Consider the following 13,938-nt stretch of genomic DNA (forward strand, 5'->3'; position numbering starts at 1 on the left):
TTCTCTTTCCAATATCTCTTGCAACAACTTTTGCACCCCACCGTGCTGCCCAGCCATGACCGAAGCCCCGTCGTACACCTGACTTAATATTTTTGACGTGTCAAGTCCTGTTTTTGTCAGCTCTGCAATTATTCGGTCTGTCAATGTTTTTGCATCTCCAGCGTCGGCTGTAGCTATTACGAGTAGACGCTCTGTTGCTTCATTTGATGCTGATACAAAGCGAATGATGATTGATATGTTCTCACATTCAGTGGGGTCCCTCGTCCCATCCACCTTGATGGTAAACCACGATATGCCTACTTCTTCCACGATGGCATCCGTCACAACATTACTCAATGTGCAGATCAGTTCATTCTGCATTTCCGGACTAGTATAGCTTGTGTTTCGTGGGATATGCTTTATTATTTTGGCGAGCTCAGTGTCTTTTTTGAGTGTGTAGTTTAAAAGCGAGAGGAAGAGCCCACTGTGCCCGTCTGACATATCTTCAAAATTATCAAGGCTCCCTTGAAAAGGTATCTGATTTTCGGCGAGAAATCCCACAACATCGATAAGAGCAGACACATAGTACCGGTTTCTAGTTCGCTGGTCAGCATTGAGGAGTGTGGAAATCTCCTCACCACAATCGATGCGCCTCTCATTCTCCTTCCACCTCAAAACACAAGTTAAATGTTCCTTTGAAGTTGCGTGTTTGTGAAACCCCCTGCCTTTCTCAACGGCATGTTTCCAATTCCGGGAGCCTCGCACTGTGAAAGTAGAGTCCACTGGGCCGCGTGCGGTGTTAAACTTCCTACATGGATAGCGGAATGCTGCATCTGTCTGCACACTGTATTCCAGCCATTCATTAGTCTGGTACCACGAGGACACAAACGAGCGACTCTTGTTCTGCAACAGATGGCCAGAGTACCACTGTAGAACAACTTGATTCGGTCTCTCACTTCCAAGATCATCGGGAAATGGCTTGACAGTCACACCCGATCCCGAGGCCGCCGCTGAGCGTGGAAACTCGGCTTCCTGCGCTGGGGCTCCAGCCGCATGGCTGACGTTGCTGGCTAGGCCAGGTTGGCCAGCTTCTGTCGGTATTTCATCGACATGATCGTCTTTTCCTCCTCGTCCTCCAACTCCTCCCACAACATGTCTTTCATCATCTTCTTCATTTTCGTCACTTGCATTTTTTCCTGATCTGAGCCATTTTCGAATATCCATCATCCACGTCTTTTTCTCCTGCTGCGAGGTCGTGCTCTGTGATTCGTCCCTCGTGACTCGGGTCACTAATCTCGCGACTCGCGACATTTCACGGTTGACGGTTTTATTTATTAAATGATCCATCCATCAAAAACAGGTTTTATCTGCATTATTTCAAATGTAAGCACGATTCCAAACACATTTTTAATTTTTATTATAAAATTACTTTTGTAAGATGGAGGGTTGACGGGTTGTGAAGGTCACGTGGTGCACGTGTTCTTCATCTTTAATTTTGTAAATTTATGTCTTTTCCTTAATCATATTATCATATAATGACTATATTACATTTATACCTAACTTACAACCAATCAGGTAACCTGCTCAATAGGGTCTCCATATCGAATACGCTGATTGGCTATTCCTTAAAACTAAATGATCCACGATATATATATATATATATAACCACCCACAACATCGACATTCGACACGAGGTCTTGGCTGCTGGCGTTGGTGCTTGCGTTATTATCTTTTATCTTGTGGTCTTGGACTGCATTGTCTTGCCAATTGCTTTTGGAGATGCGCTGGGAAGCGCACACTTATATCTTGACTGTTATTTAAAGAACAGTTTATCCAAGAAGGCCTTATTATTCACCATGTTGAACATCTGGAATAAGGGTTTCAGTTCACACAGGTGAACTCTTAAACAGCAAGTTCACAGTGGGCGCTCATCCTTAAACAGCAAGGAGTTCACAGGGTGCAACAGGGCATAAATGGGTGGCGTACAAGTGGGGGGGGGGGCACCAGATGCGCCATGGGGGGGCATTGCACCCAAATGCCCCCCCCTAGCGACGGGCCTGCTACTGACCCTTAGAGGGGACAGATGTTTGGATCACCTGAGGCTTTGTGTTTCTTTGGTCCAATTTAATAGGACCATATTGAAAAATCACTTCTCACAAGCATGGCAACGAACACCGGTGTCCTCATCCCCACTATTTTCCCTCTCAACCAGGCTCATACCTTCATGGGTTTAATCCATTAGAAGGCCTGGTGTTGGCTCAGTGGTTTGGGTGGCTGGCTTTGGATCTCAGGGTCCCGAGTTCAAGTCCTTTTGGCTGCTGAATGACTGCTGAATTAACACCAGGTGGGGTTGACTCAGCCTCTCATCCTTCTGAGTTTGGTGAAATGAGTAACAGTGTACTGGTAGAGAGGTACAGCATCAGTGGCACAGCTGATGATAGGGGGACAGTTGTGCTTCCAAGAAATGATGGCTACCATGGCAGCTAAGCTGCCCGATGCAAGAACAGAGTCCATTTGACCCTTCCAGAAAATGAGGGTTGCTTTTTTCCTGTTTTATTTTCCTTCTAGATGTTGTGTTTATGATAATTGTGTGATAATCTTCAGAGTAATAATCATAATAATAATCATCATCATAAATTTACCATGCTCTTTCCAGATCATGGATGTTTGCCGAAGCAGTTCCTTGGGAATGGTTATGTTGGGTGCTTTGCCGTTGCCCTCCCAGCAGTCAGAACACCAATTTCGAATTTTCTTAGCGTTCCGAGGATAACTGGCCTACTTTTTGTGAAAGGCACTGTATGGTCTTTAATGTCTACCAATGACTAATGCTGGCAGATGGGTAGAATCTGGCTTTATGTTAATCTCATGAACAGTGCAAACATAGATGTACAGTATCAGCTTGCATGTGCAAAAGCAGAGTGGTCGTTTGTAACTTGGTCGAGATTCAGCCCTCTTGTGTGCTAATGATTGGTAAAGTTATTGGAGGCAAAATGATTATGACAAATATTTTATCTTTTAGCGATTTCTCATTCAGCATTGGCAGCTGGGATTGTTTTGATCTTTGTGCTCAGGTAGTGTTCATCAGTAAAGACATTGCCAAACAGCTTTTTATCTGTTAGTCTGCATTCTAATTCTATTGCAAGATGTTATTTAAACTTTGAACATTCGTCAAATCTACTGTTAAGCAATAATGATTACTTTTCCTACCTTCTCCATATTCCCTTTTTACATTTCATGCAAAAGCCAGCCGTTTTAACCTTTGGTCCGTCTCATAAGACCACGTGAGGGCGCTCTTTTGTCTTGATAACGTTGGGTATAACATCTTGCGAATGGGGTGAGTAGTTGACACAGTGGATGAGAAGGGTTCATGGATTGAAGGTGTAAAGGCTCTTGTAGTGTTGCAGCAACTTTTTTGGTGGATGTTTCTGGGGACTCCGAGCGGTTTTCCTCTTCATGTCTCGTTCCACATTTTCTTCATCTCACGTTAAGTTCTCAGCTGTGTGCAGCATACCAACTTGATGCATACATCAAGTTGTACATTTACAGAGATGTTTGACATAATGGTGGACTCGGGCACCTCTCAGCTGTTTTGTGTTTTCATTCACACTTCACAGAGAATTTGTCTTCAACAAAATGTATCAGTCATGGTTCAAATGAGTGGGACTACATTATTCCAATCTCCACTACTACTACTTTTTTGTGTACAGAGTTAAGGCGAGTGAAAAAACGAGAACACTGCACAGATCAGGATACAACAGTACAAAATGAACAGTCGAGAGAGGGGGGAAACACCAACAGAAGACTTGAGGGACACAATAGAGGGAGACTTGAACAAACAATTGGTGTGGGGAGGAAAAAGGGGAATAAGAGGATGCAAATAGGTGGACAAGTTGGATTCAGAAGCAAACACTGAGGAAGTAAAAACTGGAAATTTGGAAGGAGGTTAGGGGCATTAACAGGGGGAGAAAAGGTCATGTTTTTGGAGGGGGGTGTTGATCTGAGATGGTGGTGAACAGCTGTCTTGAAGACCTGGAGGAAATGATGAGATTGAAGAGCATGTGGAAGTTGGTTTCACAGGTGGGGGAAAAAAAAGGAACAGATGAGTGCAGATGAAGTGATTTTAAATTTTGAGAGTTTCACCTTAAGGGGGTTGATGGGGGACCATGTACATCCTGCAGAAACCAGGGGCTGGGGGGGGGGGTTGGGTCAAAGCACAGAAAGAGCAGAAGGTCCTTGCGGGAGAGTATCCATGAACACGTAGGATCTCCCAGAATTACGGTAGTTATTTCAGGAGTCTGTGTACTTGGCTAGATTCCCTGCCCATTGAACAGGGGATGGGGAACAAATGCGTTGTGTGGGTTTCGCTAGGCTTTTCCCTTCGAGTAATTCCACCACTTTAAACCTATCTCTATCAGTCTTTCAATCCCACTAATCATTTTCCAATCCATCAATCTTCTTTCGGTCCATCTTCTCATCCGTAAATCCATCATTCCACAGTCCATTCACATTACTCGCCATTTCACTCCCAAACCGCGATTCACCGCACCACCTCATAATTGATTTTCACACCCCATACCAGTTGCAGAACCCTTTATCATTTAAAGCAATATAATCCATAAATCCATTCAAAATCCTCCCTTTCTCCCATCCTTCCTTCACCCTGCACCTTTCACACACAGCACAATACACATTCCACGCATAACCACAACTCCATGGAGGCATGGAGAGGGAAGCGCAATGTCAACAGCAGCATAAAGGAGGCAGAAAAAGCTGATCAATGTTAAAAAACAAGAGACAGTGATTTGGAGTGCAATTCTTTGGGAGCTATTGGTGGAGTTCATCACGCTCTTCTTGGAGGCAAATGTGAGGGGCAGCCAATGGGGTTGTGTTGTGCAGGGTCAAAGGCCGCGGCACGGCCTTTGCTCCCGGAAAACTCCGCCTCACATGAACTATGCCCTCTCATGGCTCCGCCTGGACCAGGAAGCTTGAAAAGACCAGACCCAAGAGCTGTTTGCTGCTGGTGGAACACGCTGCGGATCCGATGAGAAGAAAGCTGCCTGCGCTGTTTGTAACACGAGGAATCGCCTGCCGGGACAAGCTGTATTGTGACAAGATGAGCACGGAGCGAGGCCCAAGAACGGGAGGCCACAAGGTCCTTGGCGCATGACAATAGCTCCATTACTGACTTAAACGTTCTTTTTTTCTTTCTCTAAGAACCCCTAATTTGTCTTCTTGGGACGCACAAAAGAGTTGTCATGATTACAAAGAGTTATCAATGATTGCCTTTGGTCCCCAAGTGGGTGAGGAAAATATTCGCACCTCACACCTTTCCTTGAAGCCAACCCTGCACATGCCATTCCTCTTCTTTCATATTACATCCACACATCTCTGCTTTCCATTATTTCCCTTTCCTCCCCTGCACTTTGGGATTGGCGGGGGCCCAGCTGTTCACTGTGGGGTGAGTCAGAGGCCACAACCAAACCTTGCTCTGCTTCTTTCCTCTTCTTTCCTTTCTACATTTCCTGGAATGCATCTGATGGCGTGCCTGTACCGCTGTTCTGGATATGGCATTATTAAAATTGCAGAAGGGGCTCAATAAGTGCTTAGGGTTTAAAATCACTGTTCTTTTGTGTCTTTCATTGTTATATGTGCTGATTGATTCCCATGTGCTTTGGAAATGTGTGCTTAATAATCAGTGCTTTGCTTGACTGTGAATAAATGCTTGCTGACTTGTTTGAAGCATCCTTCAACCCTGCTCGATTATCCTTTATTAATTGGGTAGACATAGTGTGTACGAATAGATAGACGGGATGTTCTACCCCACTAATTCGCTCAAACCGATAGCCAATGTTCACCCACGGTTCGCTCGGCCATACATATTAAGTCGACGGATGGACATTGAGGGTTTGGTTCCCCAATTGAGATCACCAAACCACAGTAATTAGGCAATCCCATAAGGCAACACGGTAATTAAGGAGCGAGAACCCTGCTAGATTTGGTGGCTTCAATCGGCGTCTACGGTTGCCTAGCAATCTGTGGCTGGCAGCCTCAGGTTCGGAGGTCAGGGAGAGGGTCCAAGTAGCCCCCTCGTGGTAACCCCTGAGCCCTGGTGCCAGTATAACATTTAATTGTGTTTTAGCAAAGGTTATATTGGCTGGTAAATGTTCTGTTGAGTAACAACAACAACAACAACAACAACAACACCAACACCAATAACAACATGAGGGATAAAAAGATACCTGTAGTTTTGAGAACGAAAGGAGAAGGAACAGAGGATACAAGGAGGAGAAAAGCAAAGACTTCTTCTGAGCTGTTATGCTCATTTTCAAGCAATAAATATCATGCTAAAACTGACCTCCTCCATAAAACAGGAATCGGAGGTCTTTTGTATGCGAACCTAGGAAGGTTCAGCGACTCCCCTTTTCCTGGACCACTATGGACCAATTTCAATCCGCTATACATTGGTCTGCAGAGATTCAGCTTCACTTCTTATATCATACCTGTGAGATATTCTTGTCTGAACTTCTTCTTCTCGTCAAATATACTTGTCGGACATTGCACTGCTGTTATCTCGGTGACCATTTCAAAGATTGTATTCTCTCATTGGTGTCTTTCCAGATGATGGATGTGCCATTTTTGAGAAGACAGCCGATTTGTTCCTCCAATCTCTCCTCTTCTTGAAGTAACACATTGTCCTTTACAGCTTGGAGTTCCCGTCTTCAACATCTCTCATATAGCTTTACCTGTGGACTTGGGTCCTTCTCCATGCTTCGCTGACACAAGGCTTTCACCTTCTGAAGATTTGTATGACTCAATTGTTCCATTGACTTCATGCTGTGCGCACTCCCCGGACTAGATCCTTTTCACCATGCTCATCACCAACCTTTCACACATTTACACTAGGGTTTACTGTACAAATTGTTTGTTTGAAATAAGTTGCCACCTCGAGAGTCATGAGTTATCTTTCAGCTGCATGGTTGTCTGTGACATTTGTACTTGTTAGTCCACAACCGCTTGCACAACTTATCCAATACAGACGCTTTATACAAACACTCGTGAGGAAAACGAATATCGAATCTTTATAAATACATTTCTGAGGAAAACGATTATAGATGCTTTATACAAACACTCGTGAGGTAAACAATGATAGATGCCTTGTACAAACAATCGTGAGGTAAACTATTGTAGATTCTTTATACAAACACTCAGGAGGTAAACTATGATTGATGCTTTATACAAACACTCATGAGTTAAACGATTATAGATGCTTTATGCAAACACTCGTGAGGTAAACGATGATGGATGCTTAAAACAAACAATCGTGAGGTAAACTATTGTAGATTCTTTATACAAACACTCAGGAGGTAAACTATGATTGATGCTTTATACAAACACTCATGAGGTAAACGATTATAGACGCTTTATACAAACACTCATGATGAAAACTATTATAGAGCTTTATACAAACACTCATGAGGTAAACTAATATAGACGCTTCATACAAACACTCATGAGGTAAACGATTATAGATGCTTTAAACAAACACTCATGAGGTAAACTATTATCGACGCTTTATACAAATACTCATGAGGTAAACTATTATAGATGCTTTATGGCGTTTATGCAAACACTCATGAGGTGAACAAATATACACTTCATACAAATACTCATGAGGTAAACTATTATAGACGCTTTATACAAATACTCATGAAGTAAACTATTACAGATGCTTTATACAAACACTCATGAAGTAAACTATTACAGATGCTTTATACAAACACTCATGAGGTAAACTATTATCGATGATTTATACAAACAATCGTGAGGTAAACTAAAATAGACGCTTCATACAAACACTCGTGAGGTAAACGATTATAGATGCTTTATACAAATACTCATGAGGTGAACTTATAGACGCTTTATCCAAATACTCGTGAGGTAAACGATTATAGATGCTTCATACAAACATTCATGAGGTAAACTGTAATAGACGCTTGATGCAAACACTCATGAGGTAAACTATTTTCGACGCTTTATACAAATACTCATGAGGTAAACTATTATAGATGATTAATACAAACACTCATGAGGTAAACTGCAATAGACGCTTTATGCAAACACTCAGGTAAACTATTTTCGACGCTTTATACAAATACTCATGAGGTAAACTATTATAGATGCTTAATACAAACACTCATGAGGTAAACTGCAATAGACGCTTTATGCAAACACTCATGAGGTAAACTATTTTCGACGCTTTATACAAATACTCATGAGGTAAACTATTATCGACGCTTTATACAAATACTCATGAGGTAAACTATTATCGACGCTTTATACAATTACTCATGTGTTAAACTATAATAGATGCTTTATGCAAACACTCATGAGGTAAACGAGTATAGACGCTTTAAGCAAACACTCATGAGGTAAACTATTTTAGACGCTTGAAGCAAACACTCATGAGGTGAACTATTATAGACGCTTTATACAAATACTCATGAGGAAAACGATTATAGATGTTTTATACAAATACTTCTGAGGTGAACTATTCTAGACACTTTATACAAATACTCGTGAGGTAAACGATTATAGATGCTTTATACAAACACTCATGAGGTAAACTGTATTAGACGCTTTATGCAAACACTCATGAGGTAAACTATTTTAGACGCTTGAAGCAAACACTCATGAGGTGAACTATTATAGACGCTTTATACAAATACTCATGAGGAAAACGATTATAGATGCTTTATACAAATACTGCTGAGGTGAACTATTCTAGACACTTTATACAAATACTCGTGAGGTAAACGATTATAGATGCTTTATACAAATACTCATGAGGTGAACTATTATAGACGCTTTATGCAAACACTCGTGAGATAAACAAATATACACTTCATACAAATACTCATGAGGTAAACTATTGTTGCGAATTCGCACCCGCCGGCGTGCGAACGGCCACGCGTCTCGAATCTCGGCACGTCGCCCACCTGACGGACAATTATTTCGTGACCCTCTCGGACTAACGCCAGGAGCTAGTCACGGGTGGGCCTTTCGGCCTCACCACGATCGTGCCAATCGGCCACCCGCGTGGGATAGGGTTGTTCGCCAAAATCGACCTCCCTAAGTACCCACGCGGAGGGTAGACCGGGCGATCGCACCTCGCCGCAGGTCGACTCCAGACACGGGCCGCTTAAGCGATCCGTTCCGTGCTATCAGGATAACCGAGCGGTGTTATCGTCGGCCTCGACGGTTCCGATTAATTATCGGGCGTATTAAGCCCACTACCAACCCTTTACGTGAAGCAAGATGGAGATTCAATTAAAGAAAAGACGAAGCGAAACGGGAAAAACAGTTCAACATAATGCACATTTATTCCGTGGCACACGGAGAGCACACATACAGCCAAACAGAATGCACATACATCAAATGCTACAAAAGAAACAATGACGCAGAGATACTACCGACTGCGCGAGCACACGGCAACACTTAAACAGTTTTACTTCACAGACGGCGCTGACACACATTTACTCAAAAACAAAAGGAAAGGCCACCCTCAAAGACAAGGGGGCAGACGGGGTCTGTGGGCCAATATTTGCGCGGGACCTGAATGAGCGGTCAGGTCCGCGAGACCGGGTGGGTCCTACCCGCGTCTTTGTGATGAGCCGCAAATGTGGCAGCGCGGCGGTGCGCCGACTTCGTGCTCCTTCGCGGGTTTCGTTGGCGCTGCTTGGAGTGGGGTGGGAACGGGCCCCCTTTTCGCACTATCTCAGCGCGGGGGAAAATGGGGGGGGGGAATTGTTGATGCTCTGGGGAAAGAGGATAGCTGGCTTGCTTTGGTCCCGTGACGAGCAATTCCACCGCAACTTCGTCGCCGACCGCCGTCTTCCTTGCCTCGGACCCGAGCTCCTCGGACTCTTCCCCCAATTCTCCTCAGCCGACTGCAGCAAACCACCTGGACGCCCTCGCCTCCCGACTCCACTCCGCGCTCCAACTGCCTCGCAACAACAACTCCTGCGCAACAACTCTTCCTTCTCTCTGCCCCAAAGCTCTCTTCGCTTTTCTGCCACTCTCCGCTCTTCGAAAACTGACTCTGCCCAAAGCTCTCTTCGCTTTTCTGCCACTCTCCGCTCTTCCAAAACCGACTCTGCCTTTTCTGCCACTCTCCGCTCTTCCAAAACTGACTGCCTTTTCTGCCACTCTCCGCTCTTCCAAAACTGACTCTGCCTTTCTGCCACTCTCCGCTCTTCCAAAACTGACTCTGCTCAGATTCGCCTTGCGCTCGGCGCTTTATAGGCCGGCAGGAGAACCCATATGCAAATTTCCGGATCAGAACGAGCTCGGGGGCGGAGCCACGCTCGCCCATTGGACGGAGAAAAAGGGGCGTGGATCTCCCCTGATCTGAGAATTTGCATATCTCGATTCCACACAGACGCACCTGGAGGCGGGGCCAAACCGCCCCGTGCTTGCTGATTGGACGGATCAGAAGTGGGCGTGTAGCATTCCTGATCTGAATTCTCCTCGGAAAGGCCGTATTTTGCACTCGCGACTCGGCGCGTATCTTGTACGAGCCCAGGACAGCCTGACGCTCGGTGCTCACAGGTGGTGCGGGAATGGCCGCAGAAGGAGAGAGAGGTCAAGGTGGTGGAGGGTTTATGGTGGTGGTTTATGGCCATGGTGCCGTTTGGAATGGCGGTGATGCGATGTTTGCGGGAGCGAGTTGTGAAGGTAAAGATCGTGGCTGTTGGCGTTGTCGTTGTGTGATGGTTGGAGCGTGGTTGGTTCAAAATAAAGATAAAACAGAAAAACGGCTATCTCAAAGCGTCGCAGCCCGAATGAATCGCATTTATTCCCTCTAAACAACGGGTTTGGGGCGAACTACACATGTACTTACAGAGATATCTCACCTACGGGACCTGAATGGTGGTTTGCGAATTTCCACAACCGTAACACTATTATAGATGCTTTATACAAATACTTCTGAGGTGAACTATTATAGATGCTTTAAACAAACACTCATGAGGTAAACCATTATCGATGATTTATACAAACAATCGTGAGGTCAACTAATATAGACGCTTCATACAAACACTCGTGAGGTAAACGATTATAGATGCTTTATACAAATACTCATGAGGTGAACTTATAGACGCTTTATACAAATACTCATGAGGTAAGCTATTATAGATGTTTTATACAAATACTCATGAGGTGAACTATTATAGACTCTTTATGCAAACACTCATGAGGTAAACTGTATTAGACGCTTTATGCAAACACTCATGAGGTAAACGATTATAGATGCTTTATACAAACACTCATGAGGTAAACTGTAATAGACGCTTGATGCAAACACTCATGAGGTAAACTATTTTCGACGCTTTATACAAATACTCATGAGGTAAACTATTATCGAAGCTTTATACAATTACTCATGAGTTAAACTATAATAGACACTTTATACAAATACTCGTGAGGTAAACGATTATAGATGCTTCATACAAACACTCATGAGGTAAACTGTATGAGACGCTTTATGCAAACACTCATGAGGTGAACTATTTTCGACGCTTGAAGCAAACACTCATGAGGTGAACTATTTTCGACGCTTGAAGCAAACACTCATGAGGTAAACTATTATAGACGCTTTATACAAATACTCATGAGGTAAACTATTATAGATGCTTTAAACAAACACTCATGAGGTAAACCATTATCGATGATTTATACAAACAATCGTGAGGTCAACTAATATAGACGCTTCATACAAACACTCGTGAGGTAAACGATTATAGATGCTTTATACAAATACTCATGAGGTGAACTTATAGACGCTTTATACAAATACTCATGAGGTAAGCTATTATAGATGTTTTATACAAATACTCATGAAGTGAACTATTATAGACTCTTTATGCAAACACTCATGAGGTAAACTGTATTAGACGCTTTATGCAAACACTCATGAGGTAAACGATTATAGATGCTTTATACAAACACTCATGAGGTAAACTGTAATAGACGCTTGATGCAAACACTCATGAGGTAAACTATTTTCGACGCTTTATACAAATACTCATGAGGTAAACTATTATCGAAGCTTTATACAATTACTCATGAGTTAAACTATAATAGACACTTTATACAAATACTCGTGAGGTAAACGATTATAGATGCTTCATACAAACACTCATGAGGTAAACTGTATGAGACGCTTTATGCAAACACTCATGAGGTGAACTATTTTCGACGCTTTATACAAACACTCATGAGTTAAACTATTATAGACGCTCTATACAAACACTCTTGAGGTCAACTATTATAGATGCTTAAAACAAACTCATGAGGTAAACTATTATAGATGCTTTATGCAAACACTCATGAGGTAAACGATTATAGATGCTTTATACAAATACTCATGAGGTGAACGATTATAGATGCTTTATGCAAACACTCATGAGGTAAACAAATATACACTTCATACAAATACTCATGAGGGAAACTATTATCGACGCTTTATACTATTACTCATGAGTTAAACTATAATAGATGCTTTATGCAAACACTCATGAGGTAAACGAGTATAGACACTTTAAGCAAACACTCATGAGGTAAACTATTATAGACGTTGAAGCAAACACTCATGAGGTGAACTATTATAGACGCTTTATACAAATACTCATGAGGAAAACCATTTTTGATGCTTTATACAAATACTTCTGAGGTGAACTATTCGAGACACTTTATACAAATACTCGTGAGGAAAAGGATTATAGATGATTTATACAAACACTCATGAGGTAAACTATTTTCGATGCTTTATACAAACACTCATGAGGTAAACTATTATAGATGCTTGAAACAAACTCATGAGGTAAACTATTATAGATGCTTTATGCAAACACTCATGAGGTAAACGATTGTAGATGCTTTATGCAAATACTCATGAGGTAAACTATTCTAGATGTTTTTATACAAATACTCATGAGGTGAACTATTATAGACGCTTTATGCAAACACTCATGAGGTAAACAAATATACACTTCATACAAATACTCATGAGGTAAACTATTATAGACGCTTGAAGCAAACACTCATGAGGTAAACTATTATAGACGCTTCATACAAACACTCATGAGGTAAACTATTATAGATGCTTTCTGCAAACACTCATGACGTAAACGATGACAGATGCTTTATGCAAACACTCATGAGGTAAACTATTATAGACGCTTTATACAAATACTCATGAGGTAAACTATTATCGATGCTTTATGCAAACAATCATGAGGTAAACGATTATAGATGCTTTATACAAATACTCATGAGGTGAACTTATAGACACTTTATACAAACACTCGTGAGGTAAACAATTACAGATGCTTTCATACAAATACTCATGAGGTAAACTATTATAGATGCTTTATGCAAACATTCAGAAGGTAAACTATTATAAATTCTTCATGCAAACACTCATGAGGTAAACCATTTTCGATGCTTTATGCAAACACTCATGAGGGAAACTATTATAGACGCTTCATAAAAATACTCATGAGGTAAACTATTAAAGATGCTTTATGCAAACACTCACGAGGTAAACTGTTTTCGACGCTTTATGCAAACACTCATGAGGTAAACTATTTTCGACGCTTTATTCAAATACTCATGAGTTAAACTATTATAGATTCTTTATGCAAACACTCGCGAGGTAAACTAGTATAGACGCTTTTGGCAAACACTCATGAGGTAAACTATTATAGACGCTTGATACAAATACTCATGAGGTGAACTATTATAGACACTTTATACAAATGGTCATGAGGTAAACTATTATCGACGCTTTATGCAAACACTCATGAGGTAAACTATTATCGATGCTTTATACACATACTCACGAGGTAAACGATTATAGATGCTATATACAAACACTCATGAGGCAAACTATCATAGATG

At 42.1% G+C, this 13,938-nt stretch overlaps 1 protein-coding gene across 2 annotated transcripts in view; it reads left to right on the forward strand.

Moving 5' to 3' along the window:
• LOC147030173 (transmembrane protein 163a-like) overlaps window positions 1-13,938 on the forward strand; it is a 324,697-nt gene that overhangs the window by 86,750 nt on the left and 224,009 nt on the right. Inside the window, exon 1 of one of the 2 annotated variants that reach the window (XM_085873961.1) lies at window positions 6,616-6,783. The exons of the other annotated variant lie outside the window; for it this stretch is intronic. The gene's annotated coding sequence lies outside the window, so the exon portion shown is untranslated. Of the gene's footprint in view, window positions 1-6,615; window positions 6,784-13,938 lie in introns of those variants that run through there. 2 annotated transcript variants of the gene reach the window in all.

The sequence above is a fragment of the Eptatretus burgeri genome, chromosome 3 (genome assembly GCF_056783735.1).
Source record: "Eptatretus burgeri isolate ZD-2024b chromosome 3, Ebu_testis_v1, whole genome shotgun sequence".
NCBI classification, from domain to species: domain Eukaryota; kingdom Metazoa; phylum Chordata; class Myxini; order Myxiniformes; family Myxinidae; genus Eptatretus; species Eptatretus burgeri.